The 24,128-nt window shown below is 52.2% G+C and overlaps 1 long non-coding RNA gene across 1 annotated transcript; it reads right to left on the reverse strand.

Annotated features, from left to right (window-relative positions):
• Positions 1–525: 525 nt before the first annotated feature.
• LOC132395253 (uncharacterized) lies at positions 526–22,745 on the reverse strand. Its single transcript, XR_009512550.1, has 3 exons — positions 22,556–22,745; positions 9,925–10,025; positions 526–2,881 (listed from the first exon to the last, which is right to left on the reverse strand). It is a non-coding gene; the product is annotated as an uncharacterized LOC132395253 (long non-coding RNA).
• Between the last annotated feature and the right edge of the window lie 1,383 nt (positions 22,746–24,128).

The raw sequence follows: 24,128 nt of genomic DNA on the forward strand, positions 1-24,128 counted from the left end.
CAGAAATCCCCACTGTACCCATGGCGACCGCGTGCTCCCTCTCCAAGGACAGCCGGGCACGGACGTATCCTCGGAAAAGGGGCAGGCAACACCCTCCATCTTCCACCGCCTTGACCCGTGAATGGCCATCTTGGCCAGGCCCAGGAGCAAGCCCAGCAGGAGATCCTCCTCTTGCCTGTCCCCTCTGATCTGGGTGATCATAAATGAGGAGTGTGGGACCAATGTGCAGCCAGAACCTCAGCAGCTCTCTGAGACACTCAAACAGGGGCTGCGACCTCTCGCATTCTGTGTACGCATGGTACACTGACTCCCCCGCCCCCAGAATGGACAGGTGGACAGTAAACCTGCTCAGGGACCTGTTGAATGGGACTGCCCGAAGCAACACCTTTCTCCCCGGGTCCCCGGTGTACAGAGACACCTGCTCCGCTGCCGGACGGTAACACGGACCGCCCTGTATGGACAGGTGGACAGTAAACCTGCTCAGGGGCCCGTTGAACGGGACTGCCTGATGCTACACCTTTCTCCCCGGGTCCCCGGTGTACAGAGACACCTGCTCCGCTGCGGATGGTAACACGGACCGCCCTGTATGGACAGGTGGACAGTAAACCTGCTCAGGGACCTGTTGAATGGGACTGCCCGAAGCAACACCTTTCTCCCCGGGTCCCCGGTGTACAGAGACACCTGCTCCGCTGCCGGACGGTAACACGGACCGCCAAGGCGAGGAAGTGGACGGAGTGCTGGAGCAGTCCGTTCAGGAAATGCCTCGGAGCATCACAGAACGGCACGGTGGGCGTCCCTGTGAGATGGCTCACGTTGTGCAGGACTCTCTCCTGAGACCTGGGTCTGACGAGGTGGTGGTGCAGCCGGAACCCCTCCACTTCCCCGACACCCACCGTAATAGGATCAGGATCAGGACCGGTCCCAACGGCGCAGGAGCACCCTGCTGGATGAAGCCAGACCCCATACAGTTCCCGGTAGAAGTGGGGTAGTTCCCTCAATGTGGCTTGGCTGACGCTGTCTGCCAGGATTAGTGTGGCCTCCTGCAGGCAGCGTCTCCAGCACATGCCATCCTGGAGGGTGGTCACAGTACAGTTATCTCTGCAGGGTCCTGAGACAGAGAGCCGCCAGCTCAGTGTGCACCAAGGACTGACTGCCCTCCACGATCGGAAGACTCAGGACAGCTGCAGAGACCCAATGCCCTTTATTGCCCATGAAGAAGTCCACCAGCCTCTTCTGGGTCCTGGACACAAACACCGTACCACACAATCAAGGCGACCATCTGATTGATAACTAAAGCCCTCCCCCGGTATGAGATCGCACGAAGGAGGCCTGATCAGCTCCCAAGCCAGACAGAGATTTTTGTCTCCAAATCCCACCAGGTCTCCTCCGCCAAGCTCAGGGTAGACCCCCAAGTAGAGGAGGTGCGTGGTGCTCCACCCAAATGGCCTCAGCCCCTCTGGTAAGGAGTCCACCTGTCACTGACCCACTCTCTTCTCCCAGTTGACCCTTGCAGAGGATGCGGCCGAGAAGACCTGCTGGTAGTCTCGCATCCTTTGCAAGTCAACCAGGTCGGTGAACATAAGGAGGATGTCATTGACGTAAGCCGACAGGACAACCTCTATATCTGGTTTGTGCAGAACAAAGCCCATTAACCTCGTGCAGAGAAAGCAAAGGAAACCGAGTACAACTATCCCGACATGGGGCACCCCTGGCGCACCCGCCTCCCAAAGCTCAAGGGTACTGTCAAGGACCCATTGACTTAGCTAGGAACTCCACAGCAGTTGGATGTGGGCCACAAAATGTGTCCCGAGCCTGAATGCTTGCAGATTCCCTGAAAGGTACTTCTGGTCCACCCTGCCAAACGTCTTCTCCTGGTCGTGAGAGAAAGGCCACTGACAGACCAGCCTCCCGGCACAGGTAGATCAGATCCCGGACAAAATGGATGCTGTCCTGGATCAACTACACTGGGGCTGTGTTGGACTGGTCAGGGTGGACCACTTGTGCCAGCCCAGATAATTGTCCATCGCTCGTGCAACAATCCTGTTCTCCGCATCGAGGAAGGATACTGGGCGCCAATTCTGAAGGCAACGGAGATCCCCCTTCTTTGGCAGCAGGACCACGACTGCTCTGCACCAAGAGAAGGGCATCTCACCCATCGCTATGCTCTCCCCCAATGCCCTCACATAATCAGCCCCGAGGATGTCCCAGAAGACCTGGAGAAATTCAACCGTCAACCCATCTAGCCCTGGGTATTTCTCTCTCTTCAGCTGGTTAAGGGGACTGGTCAGCTCCACCAGAGATAGTGGTGCGTCAAGCTGCCCAGCTGAGCCTTGGCAAGTCCCCCCACAGAGGCTTTCGCGCATCCTCACTGCATGGGTCCAAAGAAGGGAGAGTCATAAAAGGAAAGCACTTTCACCACCAGTTCTTGCTGGATCCGCGACGGAGGAACCATCCTCAGCCAGCAACTCCATTAGCTGCCTGCAGACACCCCTCCCCTTCTCGAGAGTAGAAGGGCGAGGCATGGTCCAGATCCTTCAACATCTGGACCCACAACCTCACGTAGGAGCCTCAGGACCTCTCAAGCTGCAGGTGCCTCAGCGCCTCCTTCCTCAGCTGGTCAACATTGGTCAGGCCCAGCCAGGATTCCAAGTCGACCAGCTCCTTCTCGAGCTGATCCGTCCCGAACATCCACCACTTGGTTGACCTGTGCACATATTCCTGGCAGAGCCTTGTCCACATCCCACCAGAGCTGCAGGAAGGGGAAACTCCACCTCTCCTCCTGCCAGGATGTCCAGAACAGCCAGAACGAATCCTGAAACCGGGTGTCTTCCTAGATATATAGAGTTGGTTGATCCGCGAGCTCCCACCCCGTCTGCATCTCCTTGAGAAAGCACAGAGATCAGGGTGAAGGCTCCACCAGACATAGACCAAGTCTGAGGACTTGATCAACAGTAACTTCCTCACCCATAGAACCATAGAACACTACAGCACGGTACAGGCCCTTCAGCCCTCCATGTTGTGCTGACCCATATAATCCTTTAAAAAAAGTACTAAACCACACTACCCCATAACCCTCCATTTTCTTTCATCCATGTGCCTGTCCAAGAGGCTCTTAAATACCCCTAATGTTTTAGCCTCCACCACCATCCCTGGTAAGTCATTCCAGGCACTCACAACCCTCTGTGTAAAAAACTTACCCCTGATGTCTCTCCTAAACTTCCCTCCCTTAATTTTGTACATATGCCCTCTGGTGTTTGCTGTTGGTGCCCTGGGAAACAGGTATTGACTATCCACCCTATCTATGCCTCTCATAATCTTGTAGACCTCTATCAAGTCCCCTCTCGTTCTTCTACGCTCCAAAGGGAAAAGTCCCAGCTCTGCTAACCTTGCTTCATAAGACTTGTTCTCCAATCCAGGCCACATCCTGGTAAATCTCCTCTGCACCCTCTCCATAGCTTCCACATCCTTCCTATAATGAGGTGACCAGAACTGAACACAATACTCTAAGTGCTGTCTCACCAGAGATTTGTAGAGTTGCAACGTGGCCTCTCTACTCTTGAACTCAATCCCCCTGTTAATGAAGCCTAACATCCCATAGGCCTTCTTAACTACCCGATCAACCTGTGCAGTGACCTTGAGGGATGTATGGATTTGAACCCAAAGGTCCCTTTGTTCATCCACACTCTTAAGTAACTGACCATTAATCCTGTACTCGGTCTTCTGGTTTGTCCTTCCAAAATGCATCACCTCACACTTGTCCGGTTTGAACTCCATCTGCCATTTTTCTGCCCAACTCTGCAGCCTCTCTATATACTCTTGTAACCTTCGACCACCTACAGCTCCATCCACAACTCCTCCAATCTTCATGTCATCCACAAACTTACTCACCCATCCTTCCACCTCTTCATCCAGGTAATTTATAGAAATCACAAATAGCAGGGGTCCCAGGACAGATCCCTGCAGCACTCCACTAGTCACTGACCTTCAGGCAGAATACTTTCCTTCCACAACAACCCTCTGCTTTCTTCCTTGAAGTCAATTTTTTATCCAAAGCCAATGTTTCATGTTCAGCTGTTCTGAGGACCAGTGTGGTCCCTCTTCTCAAGGGTGCAGTTGAAATCACACCCCCTCCATAATAACACACTCACTCTGATTTATGAACCCCAGCAATGGAAGCACCTCTCAGAACAGTACGCCTGCTTTGGGCTGGGCTCAGGGTGTACACATTGAAACAGTGCATTGGCACACTGTCCTGACGCACGGCGAGGTGAAGCAGACAGCCTGGTATGAGGTCATGAACCTTCACTATTTCAGGCCAACAAGAGGGTCACCCCACTGGAAGAGGAGCTGAGGTGACTCATGTGGACCCCCCCTCACCATTCCAGGAGCCAAGTGGATTCATCTCCAGGAAGAGTGCGGGTTTCCTGCAGGAAGCTCACCACATACCTCCCGTCCCAGAGGACAGAGGGATGATATTAAGGGTCACAACACTCAAATTCACAGTACTTTTTACTGAGACCCCTCACCAGAGCCCCTGAACAAAGGCATGGAGCTCTCCTTTGAGCCCCCTCCTGCCCTCTCCCTGTGACCGTCTCCAGGAGCCTCTTGAACTGACACCGATCCTTACGGGTCACCTCAGCTCCCCTCTCCATCTTTTGGAGGGTCATGTGGATCGACTGGAGACCCCTCCCAGACCCGACCAGCGATCAGTGGCCACGAGGCCTCGAGGTTTCCTCCAGTAATCCCGCACGAACTGTCGGATCTCCTCCAGAGAGAGACGGGCTGTGACTCGGTGCTGTGGTCGAGGAAGTCGGCCATCTTGGCCTCAAAAAAGTCCTCCTCATTCCCCTCACCGGGTCCAGTACTCTCATCCCCCTCCAGGTAGTCATCATCTGCACCTGATGTGACCACCTCACTCCTCACCCTCACTCCTCACTCTCACCCGACGACGGGGTCTACCTCATCCCTCGCTCCTCATCCTCACTCTAGACCCGACCACGGGCTCTACAATATCCTTCACTCCTCACCCTCACCCGACCACGGGCTCTACCCCATCCCTCACTCCTCACCCTCACTGTAGACCCGGCCACGGGGTCTACAATATCCTTCACTCCTCACCCTCACCCGACCACGGGCTCTACCCCATCCCTCACTCCTCACCCTCACTGTAGACCCATCCACGGGCTCTACCCCATCCCTCACTCCTCACCCTCACTGTAGACCCGACCACGGGCTCTACCTCATCCCTCACTCCTCACCCTCACTGTAGACCCATCCATGGGCTCTACCCCATCCCTCACTCCTCACCCTCACTGTAGACCCATCCACGGGCTCTACCCCATCCCTCACTCCTCAGCCTCACTGTAGACCCATCCACGGGCTCTACCTCATCCCTCACTCCTCACCCTCACCTGACCACGGGCTCTACTCCATCCCTCACTCCTCACCCTCACTGTAGACCTATTCATGGGCTCTACCTCATCCCTCACTCCTCACCCTCACTGTAGACCCGACCATGGGCTCTACCCCATCCCTCACTCCTCACCCTCACCCGACCATGGGCTCTACCTCATCCCTCACTCCTCACCCTCACTGTAGACCCGTCCACGGGGTCTACCCCATCCCTCACTCCTCACCCTCATTGTAGACCCGTCCACGGGCCCTACCCCATCCCTCACTCCTCACCCTCACTGTAGACCCGACCACGGGCTCTAACCCATCCCTCACTCCTCACCCTCATTGTAGACCCGTCCACGGGCCCTACCCCATCCCTCACTCCTCACCCTCATTGTAGACCCATCCACGGGCTCTACCCCATCCCTCACTCCTCACCCTCACTGTAGACCCGAACACGGGGACTACCCCATCCCTCACTCCTCACCCTCACCCGACCATGGGCTCCACCTCATCCCTCACTCCTCACCCTCACTGTAGACCCGTCCACAGGCTCTACCCCATCCCTCACTCCTCACCCTCATTGTAGACCCGTCCACGGGCCCTACCCCATCCCTCACTCCTCACCCTCACTGTAGACCCGACTATGGGCTCTACCCCATCCCTCACTCCTCACCCTCACTGTAGACCCGTCCACGGGCCCTACCCCATCCCTCACTCCTCACCCTCACTGTAGACCCGACCACGGTCTCTCCCCCATCCCTCACTCCTCACCCTCACTGTAGACCCGAACACGGGGTCTACCCCATCCCTCACTCCTCACCCTCACCCGACCATGGGCTCCACCTCATCCCTCACTCCTCACCCTCACTGTAGACCCGTCCACAGGCTCTACCCCATCCCTCACTCCTCACCCTCATTGTAGACCCGTCCACGGGCCCTACCCCATCCCTCACTCCTCACCCTCACTGTAGACCCGACTATGGGCTCTACCCCATCCCTCACTCCTCTCCCTCATTGTAGACCCGTCCACAGGCTCTACCCCATCCCTCACTCCTCACCCTCACTGTAGACCCGACCACGGTCTCTCCCCCATCACTCACTCCTCACCCTCACTGTAGACCCGACCACGGGCTCTACCTCATCCCTCACTCCTCACCCTCACCCGACCACGGGCTCTACCCCATCCCTCACTCCTCACCCTCACTGTAGACCTGTCCACGGGCTCTACCTCATCCCTCACTCCTCACCCTCACTGTAGACCCGTCCACGGGCTCTACCCCATCCCTCACTCCTCACCCTCACTGTAGACCCGAACACGGGCTCTACCTCATCCCTCACTCCTCACCCTCACTGTAGACCCAAACACGGGCTCTACCTCATCCCTCACTCCTCACCCTCACTGTAGACCCGAACACGGGCTCTACCTCATCCCTCACTCCTCACCCTCACTGTAGACCCGACCACGGGCTCTACCCCATCCCTCACTCCTCACCCTCATCCTCACCCGACCACGGGGTCTACCCCATCCCTCACTCCTCACCCTCACTGTAGACCCGACCATGGGCTCTACCCCATCCCTCACTCCTCACCCTCACTGTAGACCACGGGGTCTACCTCATCCCTCACTCCTCACCCTCACTGTAGACCTGACCACGGTCTCTGCCCCATCCCTCTCTCCTCACCCTCACTGTAGACCCGACCACGGGCTCTACCTCATCCCTCACTCCTCACCCTCACCCGACCACGGGCTCTACCCCATCCCTCACTCCTCACCCTCACTGTAGACCCGACCACGGTCTCTCCCCCATCCCTCACTCCTCACCCTCACTGTAGACCTGACCACGGGCTCTACCCCATCCCTCACTCCTCACCCTCACCCGACCACGGGCTCTACCTCATCCCTCACTCCTCACCCTCACTGTAGACCCGACCACGGGCTCTACCCCATCCTTCACTACTCACCCTCACCCGACCACGGGCTCTACCTCATCCCTCACTCCTCACCCTCACTGTAGACCCGACCACGGGCTCTACCCCATCCCTCACTCCTCACCCTCACTGTAGACCCGACCACGGGCTCTACCCCATCCCTCACTCCTCACCCTCACTGTAGACCCGACCACGGGCTCTACCCCATCCCTCACTCCTCACCCTCACTGTAGACCCGACCACGGGCTCTACCCCATCCCTCACTCCTCACCCTCACTGTAGACCCGACCACGGGCTCTACCTCATCCCTCACTCCTCACCCTCACTGTAGACCCGACCACGGGCTCCACCTCATCCCTCACTCCTCACCCGACCACGGGCTCTACCCCATCCCTCACTCCTCACCCTCACTGTAGACCCGACCACGGGCTCTACCCCATCCTCACCCTCACCCGACCACGGGCTCTACCTCATCCCTCACTCCTCACCCTCACTGTAGACCTGACCATGGGCTCTACCCCATCCCTCACTCCTCACCCTCACCCGACCACGGGCTCTACCTCATCCCTCACTCCTCACCCTCACCCGACCACGGGCTCTACCCCATCCCTCACTCCTCACCCTCACTGTAGACCCGACCACGGGCTCTACCTCATCCCTCACTTCTCACCCTCACTGTAGACCCGACCACGGGCTCTACCTCATCCCTCACTCCTCACCCTCACTGTAGATCCGACCACGGGCTCTAACTCATCCCTCACTCCTCACCCTCACCCGACCACGGGCTCTACCCCATCCCTCACTCCTCACCCTCACTCTAGACCCAACCATGGGCTCTACCTCATCCCTCACTCCTCACCCTCACTGTAGACCCAACCATGGGCTCTACCCCATCCCTCACTCCTCACCCTCACTCTAGACCCAACCACGGGCTCTACCTCATCCCTCACTCCTCACCCTCACCCGACCACGGGCTCTACCTCATCCCTCACTCCTCACCCTCACTGTAGACCCGACCATGGGCTCTACCCCATCCCTCACTCCTCACCCTCACTGTAGACCCAAACACGGGCTCTACCTCATCCCTCACTCCTCACCCTCATTGTAGACCCGTCCACGGGCTCTACCTCATCCCTCACTGCTCACCCTCACTGTAAACCCGACCACGGGCTCTACCCCATCCCTCACTCCTCACCCTCACTGTAGACCCGACCACGGGCTCTACCCCATCCCTCACTCCTCACCCTCACTGTAGACCCAAACACGGGCTCTACCTCATCCCTCACTCCTCACCCTCATTGTAGACCCGTCCACGGGCTCTACCTCATCCCTCACTGCTCACCCTCACTGTAAACCCGACCACGGGCTCTACCCCATCCCTCACTCCTCACCCTCACTGTAGACCCGACCACGGGCTCTACCCCATCCCTCACTCCTCACCCTCACTGTAGACCCGACCACGGGCTCTACCCCATCCCTCACTCCTCACCCTCACTGTAGACCCGACCACGGGCTCTACCTCATCCCTCACTCCTCACCCTCACTGTAGACCCGACCACGGGCTCCACCTCATCCCTCACTCCTCACCCGACCACGGGCTCTACCCCATCCCTCACTCCTCACCCTCACTGTAGACCCGACCACGGGCTCTACCCCATCCCTCACTCCTCACCCTCACCCGACCATGGGCTCTACCCCATCCCTCACTCCTCACCCTCACCCGACCACGGGCTCTACCCCATCCCTCACTCCTCACCCTCACTGTAGACCCGACCACGGGCTCTAACTCATCCCTCACTCCTCACCCTCACTGTAGACCCGACCACGGGCTCTAACTCATCCCTCACTCCTCACCCTCACCCGTCCACGGGCTCTACCCCATCCCTCACTCCTCACCCTCACTCTAGACCCAACCATGGGCTCTACCTCATCCCTCACTCCTCACCCTCACTCTAGACCCAACCACGGGCTCTACCCCATCCCTCACTCCTCACCCTCACTGTAGACCCGACCATGGGCTCTACCCCATCCCTCACTCCTCACCCTCACTGTAGACCCGACCACGGGCTCTACCCCATCCCTCACTCCTCACCCTCACTGTAGACCTGACCACGGGCTCTACCTCATCCCTCACTCCTCACCCTCATTGTAGACCCGTCCACGGGCTCTACCTCATCCCTCACTGCTCACCCTCACTGTAAACCCGACCACGGGCTCTACCCCATCCCTCACTCCTCACCCTCATTGTAGACCCGACCATGGGCTCTACCCCATCCTTCACTCCTCACCCTCACTGTAGACCCGACCATGGGCTCTACCCCATCCCTCACTTCTCACCCTCACCCGACCACGGGCTCTACCCCATCCCTCACTCCTCACCCTCACCTGACCACGGGCTCTACCCCATCCCTCACTCCTCACCCTCACTGTAGACCCGACCACGGGCTCTACCCCATCCCTCACTCCTCACCCTCACTGTAGACCCGACCAGTTGTTGCCTATGTCACTGGATTTTACTTTACCAGAGGAGTTAGCATTCAATCCCTACCACAAATGTACCCTTTGTTGATTCAAGGTTAGTCGAGGTTCGCCACTCACCTCTGAGACAGCTCTCCAGAGATCGTACCTAAACCTCTTGTGATTTTCTTCGTCACCAGACCTGAATGCCTCTGATCCAATTTCATGATTCATCAGGGTTTCTGGTTGGGAAGACTCTGAATAAGTTTGTTTGTGGTACATTAACAACATATAAAGACATTTGGATAGGTGCATGGGTAGGAAAGGGATATGGGCCCCACACAGTGCCAAATGGGATGGGCATCTTGGGCATCACAGGCAAGTTGGGATGAAGGGCCCGTTTGAATCTGAAGCAGGGGTTCTTCATGTAGAAGACAGTCAGGAGGGGTGAAGTAGGTGTTGAAAGGAGTACAATGGAACAGAGAGCCTGAGGCAGGTGGAGTCGGAGGCCTCCTGTACTACACAGCAACAATTTCATCTGCTGGAGGAACTCAACGGATCAAGCAGCGGCTGTGGAGAGTAAGAAAAGTTTTATAGAGTAGCAACATTACCTTGTGCCTCAGTCCACTGATGAATGAAGACCAGCACACCCTGCACCTTCTTGGCCAGGATTGTCAATAACCCCTCCCATCCACCCAACAATCTCCTTGGCCCCCTACCATCAGGCAGGAGGTACCACAGTGTCAGGGCAAGACTGTTGGGATGGGAAACAGCTTCTTCCCCCAGGCTGTGAAATGACTGAACACCAGAGCAACACACACAAAATGCTGCAGGAACAGGAGGTCAGGCAGCATCTGTGGATAAGAATAAACAGTCGACATTTTGGGCCAGGACCCTGAGAAGCAAGGGGGAAGATGCCTGATGTGGGGAGAGGGGAAAGAGGATAGCTGGAAGGTGATAGGTGAAGCCGGGTGGGTGGGAAAAGTCAAGGGCTGGGTAAGAAAGAATCTGTTAGGACAGGAGAGTGTACCGCAGGAGAAAGGGAAGAAAGGGGGCCCAAGGGAAGTAATTGGCAGGGGAGAAGGTTGGAGTAGGGGATCCAGGAGGAGGATGGGGGAATTTGTATACAGTACCGGAAGCGGAAGTCAATGTCCATACTATCAGGTTGGAGGCTACACAGACCGAATATCAGGTGTTGCTCCTCCACCCTGAGGGTGGCCTCATCTTGGCACAAGGAGATGCCAGGGGCGGACATGTTGGATTGGGAATGGGAATTGGAATTCCTGCTGGTGTAGAGGTGCTCGAGGAAGCGGTCCCCCAGTTTATAATGGATCTCACCAGTGTAGAGGGGGCCACACTGCCCCGTCGGACACAATAGACAACCCCAGCAGCTTTGCAAGTGAAGTGTTGCCTCACCTGCTGGGCTCTGAATGGAGGTGAACGGGAGGGATAAGTGCTGAGGACAACAAATGGAGAAGGGATTTGAGGAGGGTGCGATCCCTGTGAAAAGCGGAGGGGGTGGGGGGGGGGGCGTTAATGATATTGAATTCCCTGCCAGCAGCCAGGTCTCATCGCATACTAGCATTAGGCTGCTTAGCTTTCACCTTGCATTGTGCAGGCGCCTTATTCTTCGTTCATTTACTTGTGCTGACACTACTTTATGTGCGATGGGCAACGTTCCCTCACGTTGTTTACACTCTGCAGATCACCCACTGCTCTGAGCTGGAAAATTAGACGCAGCCTGAAAACTTCAAAACTCGAAATGGGTCTTGTTTCTACAAGCCAAAGCACTCGATCCTTTTAGATACAGAGCCAGCAGTGTAATCCAGAGTCTGCCGGAGCAACTCAGCAGGCCGAGCAGCGTCTGTGGGCTGAGAGGAATTGTTGACGTTTGGACCCAGGCCCTGGCGGTTGCTTCCTTCTCCAGCGTCTGTCCTTACCCGTGACGGTTGGTCTCTGGCTGTTGGAGAGTTGTTTCCCCTGCCTATTTGGAGCTCCTGACTCATCTAGTGTTCCTCATCGACTGAACTCCATCCCATTGGCTCAAGGTCACCTTCTTACTGGTCACTGTACAGGGCTACGACCATCGTTGATCCATGGCTCCGTGTATTTGTGCCTTTACACTCTGACTGGTCCAAACCGGTTAACTGAGATGACCCAGGTAGATTACAGACTGATCCTTCAGTAGGTCTGGCAGTTTACATAATAGGGAGCTACTCATCTGACAACAGTCTCAGATTTAGCAGGTCATTACCTGAAGTTCCTTGTGTCCTCATTCAATTGCTCTGATTGGATCGTTCCGGAGCGAGAATCAGTTCAGGTTCTACGAAATGGGCCGGCTAGACTGGGTGGGGAGGGAGGTGGATTGTCGGCTTCCCCTGTCTATGACTGGCCAAACCCACCAACTGCAAACTGTAGTTTCTTCTGGCAACACACCACTCTGTGTAAGAGAATTACCTCTGACGTCATCTTTGGCTCTCACGTCTATACTCATGTGACAGTGAGTATGGGAATAGAGTAAGCTGGAGGAAAAATGCGTGGCTGAGGGATTGGAGCAGGGAGCAGGGATTCAGATTCCTGGATCATTGGGACCTCTTTTGGGGCAGGTGTGACCTGTACAAAACGGACGGCTTACACTTGAATCCCAGGGGGACCAATATCCTGGCGGGGATGTTTGCTAAGGCTACTGGGGAGAGTTTAAACTAGAATTGCTGGGGGGTGGGAACCAAACTGAAGAGACGGAAGAAGGGGCAGTTGGCTCACAACTAGAAAACACTTATAGACTGTGCGAGAGGGAGGATAGGCAGGTAATAGAGAAGGGATGCACTCAGACTGATGGTTTGAGATGTGTATTTTAATGCAAGAAGCATCCTGAGTGTGGATCAGTGCTTGGAGCTACGATGTTGTGGCCATTACAGAGACTTGGACGGCTCAAGGGCAGGAATGGCTACTTAGAGTGCCAGGATTTAGATGGTTCAGAAAGGACAGGGAGGGAGGCAAAAGAGGTGGGGGTGTGGCACTGCTGATCAGAGATAGTGTCACAGCTGCAGAAAAGGAGGAAGTCATGGAGGGATTGTCTACTAAATCTCTGTGGGTGTAAGTTGGGAACAGGAAGGGGTCAATAACTCTACAGGGTGTTTTTTATAGACCACCCAATAGTAACAGGGACAGTGAGGAGCAGATAGGGAGACAGATTCTGGAATGGTGCAGTAATAACGGGGTTGTCGTGATGGGGAATTTTAATTTCCTCAAGATTGATCGGCATCTCCCTAGAACGAGGGATTTAGACTGGGTGGAGTTGGTTAGGTGTGTTCAGGAAGGTTTCCTGACACAGTATGTAGTTAGGCCTACAAGAGGAGAGGCTGAACTTGATCTGGTATTGGGAAATGAACCTGGTCAGGTGTCAGGTCTCTCAGTGGGAGAGCATTTTGGAGATAGTGATCACAATTCTATCTCCTTTACCATAGTATTGGAGAGGGATAGGCACAGACAAGTTAGGGAAATGTTTAATTGGAGCAAGGGGAAATATGCAGCTATCAGGCAGGAACTTGGAAGCATAAATTGAGAACAGATGTTCCCAGGGGAATCTACAGCAGAGAAGTGCAAGTGTTCAGGGTATATTTGTGTGGAGTTCTGCATAGGTACGTTCCAATGAGACAGGGAAAGGACGGTAGGGTACAGGAACAGTGGTATACAAAGACTGTTGAAAATCTACAAGTATGCGAACAGCAAGAGGATAAGACATGAGAGAATAGGACCAATCAACTGTGACAGTGGAAAAGTGTGTATGGAACCAGAGGAGATAGCGGAGGTACTTAATGAATGCTTTACTTCAGTATTCACTATGGAAAAGGACCTTGGCTTACAGCAGACTGAAAAGCTTGAGCTTACAGACATTAAGAAAGAGGATGTGCTGGAGTTTTGGAAAGCATCAAGTTGGATAAGTCGCCATGTCTGGATGAGACACACCCCAGGATACTGTGGGAGGCAAAGGAGGAGATTGGTGAGCCTCTGGCAATGATCTTTGCATCATCAATGGGGACGGGAGAGGTTCCCGAGGATTGGAAGGTTGCAGGTGTTGTTCCCTTATTCAAGAAAGGGAGTAGAGATAGCCCAGGAAATTATAGACCAGTGAGTCTTACTTCAGTGGTTGGTAAGTTGATGGAGAAGATCCTGAGAGGCAGGATTTATGAACATTTGGAGAGGCATAATATGATTAGGAATAGTCAGCATGACTTTGTGTCTTACGAGCCTGGTTGAATTTTTTGAGGATGTGACTAAACACACTGATGAAGGAAGAGCAGTAGATGTAGTGTATGTGGATTTCAGCAAGGCATTTGACAAGGTACCCCATGCAAGGCTTATTGAGAAAGTAAGGAGGCATGGGATCCAAGGGGGCATTGTTTTACGGATCCAGAACTGACTTTCCCACAGAAGGCAAGTGGTTGTAGATGGGTCATATTCTGCATGGAGGTTGGTGACCAGTGGTGTGCCTCAGGGATTTGTTCTGGGACCCCTTCTCTTCATGATTTTTATAAATGACCTGGATGAGGAAGTGGAGTGATGGATTAGTAAGTTTGCTGATGACACAAAGGTTGGAGGTGTTGTGGATAGTGTGGAGAGCTGTCAGAGGTTACAGCAGGACATTGATTGGATGCAAAACTGGGCTGAGAAGTGGCAGATGGAGTTCAACCCAGATAAGTGTGAGGTGGTTCATTTTGGTCGGTCAAATATGATGGCAGAATATAGTATTAATGGTAAGACTCTTGGCAGTGTAGAGGATCAGAGGGATCTTGGGGTTTGAGTCCATAGGACACAAAGCTGCTATGTAGGTTGACTTTGTGTTTAAGAAGGCATACGGTGTATTGGCCTTCATCAATCATGGAATTGAGTTTAAGAGCCGAGAGGTATATACGACCCTGCTCAGACCCCACTTGAAGTACTGTGCTCAGTTCTGGTCGCCTCACTACAGGAAGGATGTGGAAACCATAGAAAAGGTGCAGAGGAGATTTACAAGGACATTGCCTGGATTGAGGAGCATGCCTTATGAGAATAGGTTGAGTGAACTCAGCCTTTTCTCCTTGGAGTGACGGAGGATGAGGTGATCTGATAGAGGTGTACAAGATGATGAGAGGCATTGATTGTGTGGATAGTCAGAGGCTTTTTCCCAGAGCTGAAATGGCTAACACGAGAGGGCAGAGTTTTAAGGTGTTTGGAAGTAGGTACAGAGGAGATGTCAGGGGAAGTTTTTTTTACGCAGAGAATGGTGATTGCGTGGAATGGGCTGCCGGCAACTGTGGTGGAGGCAGATACGAATGGTTAGTGGTAAGGCTCCATGGCCTAAAACAGATTGGGAACCCCACTCCCTGCTCCTTGTTCTACCATCACCCCTGGCACCGCTTTCCACACACCCACCAGTCTGTGCATTTACCTCAGGCATCTCCCAGTTCTCTCCTCCAATCCTTTACTGAACATAATAGACAATAGGTGCAGAAGTAGACCATTCGGCCCCTCAAGTCTGCACCACCATTCTGAGATCATGGCTGATCATTCACTATCAATACCCAGTCCCTGCCTTGTCCCCATATCCCTTGATTCCCCTATCCATCAGATATCTATCTAGCTCCTTCTTGAAAGCATCCAGAGAATTGGCCTCCACCGTCTTCCGAGGCAGTGCATTCCACACCTCCACAACTCTCTGGGAGAAGAAGTTCTTCCTCAACTCTGTTTTAAATAACTGACCTCTTATTCTCAATCCATGCCCTCTGGTACTGGACTCTCCCAACATCTGGAACATATTTCCTGCCTCAATCCTATCAAATCCTTTAATTATCTTAAACGTTTCAATCAGATCCCCTCTCAATCTCCTCAATTCCAGCGTGTACAAGCCCAATCTCTCCAATCTCTCAACGTAAGACAGCCCTGCCATCCCAGGGATCAACCTAGTGAATCTACGCTGCACTTCCTCAATTGCCAGAAAGTCCTTCCTTAAACCTGGAGATCATAGAACTGACAGGCCCTCAGTCCACGATGCTGTAATGATCCTTTACGATCAGTCTAAGCCTTCCATCCCACATAGTCGTTCCAGTTCTTAGAACATATCGGAGCAGAATTAGGCCATTCTGTCATGGCTGGTTTATTTTCCCTCCGAATCACATTCCCCTGCCTTCTCCTCCTTCACCCTGTAACCTTTGATACCATTACTAATCAATAATCTATTAACCTCTAGTTTAAATATACCCAAAGACCTGGCCTCCACAGCCACCTGTGGCAATGAATTCCTCAGGTTCACCATCCTGTGACTGAAGAAATTCCTCCTCATCTCTGTTCTAAATGGAACAAGTAGATTTCGATGCCAACTTTGGTAATTTTACGAGCCCAGGAATTCAGTGACTCAATGCTCCAATGACTCTGGACTTTAATATCTTAACAGGACACCACGCATGGGTAAGCATTTACCAGCAAATAGTTACTTCATTAACAAGCTGCCATCATATTACAGGCTTTCCCCCTCGGGCTGGATGAGACGAGAACTAGAGGTCATGGGTTAAGGGTGAAAAGTGAAATGTTTAAGGAGAATTTGAGGGGGAACCTCTTCACTCAGGGGGTGGTGAGAAGTTGGTAGTGGGAGATGCAGGTTCAATGTCAACATTTAAGAGAGGCTGGATGGGAGGGGTACGGAGGGCTGCAGTCCTGGTGCACATAGATGAGACCAGGCAGATCAGATCAGATCAGCATGGACTAGATGGGCTGAAGGACCTGCTTCTGCTCCATAGAGCTCCATGACACTATGAACTCGACGCAGGTGCTGAGCATTGGTAAATAGGTTTTTTGTTGTCACATTATCTGTATACATTCAGGTTGTTGGGGGGAGAATTGTCAGAAAAGTGTGGAGAGATTCACTTTGAAAGGTTGAACTTGAAGACAGAATACAGTTAATGGCAGGATTCTTAGCTGTGTGGAGGAACAGAGGGCTCTTGGGGTTCACATCCATAGACCCCTCAAATCGCAGCTCTATAAATTCTGGTTAGACCACACTTGGAATATTGTGCTCGGTTCTAGTCACTTCATTAGAGAAAGGATGTGAAAGCTTTAGAGAGGGTGCGGAGGAGATTCACCAAGATACTTCCTGCACTAGAGGGCACGTTTTATGAAGAAAGGCTGAGAGAGCTGGGGCTTTTCTCTTTGGAGCAACAAAGGTGACTGATAGAGGTCTACTAGATTATGGTACGCACAGAAAGAGCAGCAGGAAGATACCAGAGAGCATCAGTAAAAGGGAAAGGAAATGTTACAATCAAAGTACATACATACATTTTCTGTAGATGTGCTCAATGGTTGGGAGGTTTTAACCGTGATTTAGAATCTTCTGTTCAAAGGTAAAGGCGTTACCATACCAAGCTATGAAGCATCCAGTCAGTACAGTGGTCAATAAACAGAAATATGCTTAACAAGATAAAATCCTATGATGTTACAGGAAAGATACTGACATGGATAGAGGAATCACTGACAGGCAGGAGTAGCGAGTGGGAGTAAAAGGGCCTTTTCTGGTTGGCTGCCAGTGACCAGGGGTCAGTATTGGGGCTGCTGCTTTTCATACTGTTTGTCAATGGTTTCGACAATGGAATTGATGGGTTTGTGGCAAAGTTTGCAGATGATGCAAAGATAGGTGGAGGGGTAGGTAGTGCTGAGGAAGCAATGTGATTGCAGCAGAACTTAGACAAATTGGAAGAAGGGGCAAAAAAGTGGCAGATGGATTACAGTGTTGGGTAATGTATGATAATGCATTTTGATAAAAGGAACAAAAGTGTGGACTATTATCTAAATGGGGAGAAAGTTCAAACATCAGAGGTGCAGAGGGACTTAGGAGTCCTCATGCAAGACACCCAGAAGGTTAATTTACAGGTTGAAAGTCTGTGGTAAAGAAGACAAATGCAATGTTGGCATTTATTTCAAGGGGAATAGAATATAAAAACAAGGAGATAATGCTGAGCCTTCATAAGACACTAGTCAGGCCGCACTTGGAATATTGCCAACAGTCTTGGGCTCCATATCTCAGTAAGAATGTGTTGCTATTGCACAGCGCCCAGATGAGGTTCATGAGGTGGATTCTGGGAATGAAGGGGTTAACATACGAGACGTATTTGGCAGCTTTGGGCCTGTACTCACTGGAATGGATAGTAAAAGTTATTTTAAGAATGTGAAAATAAAAGAGAGATGAGAGTGGATATAGGACTGCTAGAAAATGAGGCCAGAGAAATAGTGACAGGGGACAAGGAGATGGCAGATGAACTAAATGAGTATTTTGCATCAGTCTGCACTGTGGAAGACAGGAGCAGTGTGCCAGATGTTGTAGTGTGTGAGGGAAGAGAAGTGAGTGCAGTTACTGTTACAAGGGAGAAGGTGCTCAAAAAGCTGAAAGACCTAAATGTACATAAGTCACCTGGACCAGATGAACTGCACCCTCGGGTTGTGAAAGGGGTAGTGGTAGAGATGGTGGAGGCATTAGCAATGATCTTTCAAAAACCATTGGACTCTGGCAAGGTGCCAAAGGACTGGAAAATTGCAAATACCACTCCACTCTTTAAGATAGGAGGAAGGCAGCAGAAAGGAAATTATAGACCAGTTAGCCTGACCTCAGTGGTAGGGATGTTGGAGTCAATGGTTAAGAATGAGGTTATGGAGTACTTGGTGACACTGAACAAGTTAGGACAAAGTCATCATTGTTTCTTTAAAGGAATATCTAGACTGCCAAACCTGTTGGGATACTTTGAGGAGATTACAAGTAGGATGGATAAAAGATACGTAGTGGATGTTGTATATTTGGACTTTAAGAAGGCCTTTGACAAGGTGCCACACATGAGGCAGGTTAGCAAGTTAAGAGCCCGTGGTATTTCAGGAAATTTACGAACGTGGTTGGAGCATTGGCTGATTGGTAGGAGGCAGCGAGTGGGAATAAAAGGAACACGACTGGTTGGGTGCCAGTGACGAGTGGTGTTCTGCAGGGGTCGGTGTTGGGACCGTGTCTTTTTACGCTGGATGTCAATGATTTAGATGGTGGAATAGATGGCTTTGTTGCCAACTTTGCAGATGAGACAAAGATCGACGGAAGGGCAGGTAGTGTTGAGGAAAGGGTTTCGATGGGGTGGAGTTTGTTAGGTGTATTCAGGAAGGTTTCCTGACGCAATATGTGGATAAGCCCACAAGAGGAGAGGCTGTACTTGATCTGGTATTGGAAATGGACTGCTCATCTAAAAAAAGATGTGCTGCTATTGGAGAGGGTCCAGAGGCGGCTCACAAGGATGATTCTGGGAATGGGAGGAGCGTCTGATTGCTCTTGGTCTGTACTTCTTGGAATTTAGAAAGATGAGAGGGAATATCATTGAAACCTTTCAAATGTTGAAAGGCCTAGACAGAGTAAATGTAGAAAGGATGTTTCCCATGGTGGGGGAGTCTACGACAAGAGAGGCTTCCTTTTAAAACAGAGATGCAGAGAAGGCCAGGGAGTGGGCTGAGGAGCGGAAAACAAAAGCATCAACCACAATCCAATGTCAGAGCAGACTCGATGGGCCAAATCTGCTCCAATATCTCATGGTCTCAAGTGCTTCGTTTCATCCTGAGCTTTGAAGCTTTACATACTTCTCCTTCCTTCCTTCTTGACTAAATTCATCACCTTTCTGGACATCCAAGCTTCCCTTATCTTTGCATCCCTGTCCTCTGGCCATTACAGAGACATGGATGGCTCAGAGCACTGTTGATCAGAGATAGTGCAAGAAGTATGGCTCAAGGTCACCTTCTTACTGGTCACTGTACAGGGCTACGACCATCGTTGATCCATGGCTCCGTGTATTTGTGCCTTTACACTCTGACTGGTCCAAACCGGTTAACTGAGACGACCCAGGTAGATTACAGACCGATCCTTCAGTAGGTCTGGCAGTTTACATAATAGGGAGCTACTCATCTGACAACAGTCTCAGATTTAGCAGGTCATTACCTGAAGTTCCTTGTGTCCTCATTCAATTGCTCTGATTGGATCGTTCCGGAGCGAGAATCAGTTCAGGTTCTACGAAATGGGCCGGCTAGACTGGGTGGGGAGGGAGGTGGATTGTCGGCTTCCCCTGTCTATGACTGGCCAAACCCACCAACTGCAAACTGTAGTTTCTTCTGGCAACACACCACTCTGTGTAAGAGAATTACCTCTGACGTCATCTTTGGCTCTCACGTCTATACTCATGTGACAGTGAGTATGGGAATAGAGTAAGCTGGAGGAAAAATGCGTGGCTGAGGGATTGGAGCAGGGAGCAGGGATTCAGATTCCTGGATCATTGGGACCTCTTTTGGGGCAGGTGAGACCTGTACAAAACGGACGGCTTGCACTTGAATCCCAGGGGGACCAATATCCTGGTGGGGATGTTTGCTAAGACTACTGGGGAGAGTTTAAACTAGAATTGCTGGGGGGTGGGAACTGAACTGAAGAGACGGAAGAAGGGGCAGTTGGCTCACAACTAGAGAACACTTATAGACTGTGCGAGAGGGAGGATAGGCAGGTAATAGAGAAGGGATGCACTCAGACTGATGGTTTGAGATGTGTATTTTAATGCAAGAAGCATCCTGAGTGTGGATCAGTACTTGGAGCTACGATGTTGTGGCCATTACAGAGACTTGGACAGCTCAAGGGCAGGAATGGCTACTTAGAGTGCCAGGCTTTAGATGGTTCAGAAAGGACAGGGAGGGAGGCAAAAGAGGTGGGGGTGTGGCACTGGTGATCAGAGATAGTGTCACGGACGCAGAAAAGGAGGAAGTCATGGAGGGATTGTCTACTGAGTCTCTGTGGGTGGAAGTTGGGAACAGGAAGGGGTCAATAACTTCATTGGGTGTTTTTTTATAGACCATCCAATAGTAACAGGGATATCGAGGAGCAGATAGGGAGACAGATTCTGGAAAAGTGAAATAATAACAGGGTTGTTGTGATGGGAGACATTAATTTCCCCAATATTGTTCATCTCCCTAGAACGAGTGGTTTAGATGGGGTGGAGTTTGTTAGGTGTGTTCAGGAAGGTTTCTTGACACAATATGTAGATAAGCCTACAAGAGGAGAGGCTGTACTTGATCTGGTATTGGGAAATGAATCTGGTCAGGTGTCAGGTCTCTCAGTTGGAGAGCATTTTGGAGACAGTGATCACAATTCTATCTCCTTTACCATAGCATTGGAGAAGGATAGGAACAGACAAGTTAGGGAAATGTTTATTTGGAGTACGGGGAAATATGAAGCGATCAGGCAGGAACTTGGATGCATAAATTGGAAACAGATGTTCTCAGGGAAATGTACGGCAGAAATATGGCAAATGTCCTGGGGATATTTGTGTGGGGTTCGGCACACGGACGTTCCAGTGAGACAGGGAAAGGATGGTAGGTACAGGAACCATGGTGTACAAAGGCTGTTGAAAATCTAGTCAAGATGTTACACAGTGGGGACAAGGGTGCTGAGAGAAGACCCACAAGCAGGACACAAACACGTATTTCAGTAAAATAGCGTTTATTACTCGCTACAGAGAGCCGGGAAATCAAGGAGGACAAAGGAACACGAACCTCGGACTAGGAGTCTAGGGACTAGGATCGCCGCAGCCAGATCGTGGACACTCAAACACAGGACAGGAACATCGAGCCGGGACTCCGCCTACAACTCAGGCACCGAGCTGGGACTCTTCGAGGGGTAGACACGGACACTGGGCATGAACATCGAGCCGGGACTCTCCGAGGGGTAGACACGGACACTGGGCATGAACATCGAGCCGGGACTCTCCGAGGGGTAGACACGGACACTGGGCATGAACATCGAGCCGGGACTCTCCGAGGGGTAGACACGGACACTGGGCATGAACATCGAGCCGGGACTCTCCGAGGGGTAGACACGGACACTGGGCATGAACATCGAGCCGGGACTCTCCGAGGGGTAGACACGGACACTGGGCATGAACATCGAGCCGGGACTCTCCGAGGGGTAGACACGGACACTGGGCATGAACATCGAGCCGGGACTCTCCGAGGGGTAGACACGGACACTGGGCATGAACATCGAGCCGGGACTCTCCGAGGGGTAGACACGGACACTGGGCATGAACATCGAGCCGGGACTCTCCGAGGGGTAGACACGGACACTGGGCATGAACATCGAGCCGGGACTCTCCGAGGGGTAGACACGGACACTGGGCATGAACATCGAGCCGGGACTCTCCGAGGGGTAGACACGGACACTGGGCATGAACATCGAGCCGGGACTCTCCGAGGGGTAGACACGGACACTGGGCATGAACATCGAGCCGGGACTCTCCGAGGGGTAGACACGGACACTGGGCATGAACATCGAGCCGGGACTCTCCGAGGGGTAGACACGGACACTGGGCATGAACATCGAGCCGGGACTCTCCGAGGGGTAGACACGGACACTGGGCATGAACATCGAGCCGGGACTCTCCGAGGGGTAGACACGGACACTGGGCATGAACATCGAGCCGGGACTCTCCGAGGAGTAGACACGGACACTGGGCATGAACATCGAGCCGGGACTCTCCGAGGGGTAGACACGGACAGTGGGCATGAACATCGAGCCGGGACTCTCCGAGGGGTAGACACGGACAGTGGGCATGAACATCGAGCCGGGACTCTCCGAGGGGTAGACACGGACTCTGGACATGAACATCGAGCCAGGACTCTCCGAGGGGTAGACACGGACACTGGGCATGAACATCGAGCCGGGACTCCGCCTACAACTCACCCCTGGCAGCTTGACCTTGCCCGGACCCACTCTGGTGAAGGAAGGCGAATTGCCGGCACTCCGATATGGGCTGGATCACTCTGGCTTGTGGTAGCGACAACGACTTGCTAATGCCTCCTAACACTCTCACCCCGAGCGGCTAAAGCCAGGGGTTTATAAAATGCCGGTTCAGGTCGAGCGTAGACTACTTTAATGGCCAAGCTCAAGGGACACATGAAACGGAATTAGAAGGGAACAGGGAGTCAATAGTCCGGATCATAATGCAACCTAACTAAATTTAAAGGGGAACCGATCCAGACCATGACACAAGAAGAAAATAAAAGCTTACAAAAGGTTCAAAAAACTAGGTCATGATAGAGATCTATCAGGAAGGAGCTTAAGAATGAAATTGGGAGAGCCAGAAGGGGCCATGAGAAGGCCTTGGTAGGCAGGATTAAGGAAAACCCCAAAGGCATTGTTCAAGTATGTGAAGAGCAAGAGGATAAGATGTGAGAAAATAGGACCAATCAAGTGTGACAGTGGAAAAGTGTGTATGGAACCAGAGGAGATAGCAGAGGCACTTAATGAATACTTCACTTCAGTATTCACTACGGAAAAGGATCTTGGTGATTGTAGGGATGACTTACAGTGGACTGAAAAGCTTCAGCACATGGACATTAAGAAAGAGGATGTGCTGGAGTTTTTGAAAAGCCTCAAGTTGGATAAATTACTGGGACTGGATGAGATGTACCCCAGGCTACTGTGGGAGGCAAGGGAGGAGATTACTGAGCCTCAGGCAATGATCTTTGCATCATCAATGAGGACAGGAGAGGTTCCGGAGGATTGGAGGGTGGCTGATGTTGTTCCCTTATTCAAGAAAGGGAGTAGAGCTAGCCCAGGAAATTATAGACCAGTGACGGTGGTGGAGGCAGATACAATACCCTCCCTATTCCTGAGCTCCACCCAAATGAACTCTACCTCTGACCATTCCTGTATGTTTACCTCAGTACTGTTGTGATGTTGTCCCTGATTTGTAATGTAACTCCCCACCTCTTCCCCGATCAAGGAAACCATCAGGTATCCTGAAGTCCCACATCTGACACGAGGAACATTCTATCCTGTGCTCTATACTAAATAAAAGTGTAGCCCCATGGTAGAATCACAGTGGAGACAGGCCCTTTGACCCAAATGGCTGATGCCAAGTGAGCCAGACCCAGCTGCTCATGTTTGGCCTCTGAATCTGTCCAATCTAGATGCCACCCTAACCACTATTTATGGAAGCTCATTCCAAATACATACCCATTGCATGAAGAAGCTGCCCCTTTCAAATCTTTCACCACAGTCTGTGCGGAATGCAGAGAAAACATCTTCACCGCGCTGGCACTGGGGTACCGCAGGGGTGTGTGCTCAGCCCACTGTTCTACTCTCTCCATACCCCTGACTGTGTGGCTAGGGACTGCGCAGGCATGTGACGTCGGCCAGTGAAGCGCGGAAGATTTAAAAGGAACACAGCCTTAAACAGCGGGCAGCGGACTGACTCATTCATGTCGGAGTTAAGAGAGGCGGGACTGCACAGGTATGTGGCGTCGAGCGG

This window comes from Hypanus sabinus, chromosome 6 (assembly GCF_030144855.1).
Source record: "Hypanus sabinus isolate sHypSab1 chromosome 6, sHypSab1.hap1, whole genome shotgun sequence".
In the NCBI taxonomy this organism is placed as follows: Eukaryota; Metazoa; Chordata; class Chondrichthyes; order Myliobatiformes; family Dasyatidae; genus Hypanus; species Hypanus sabinus.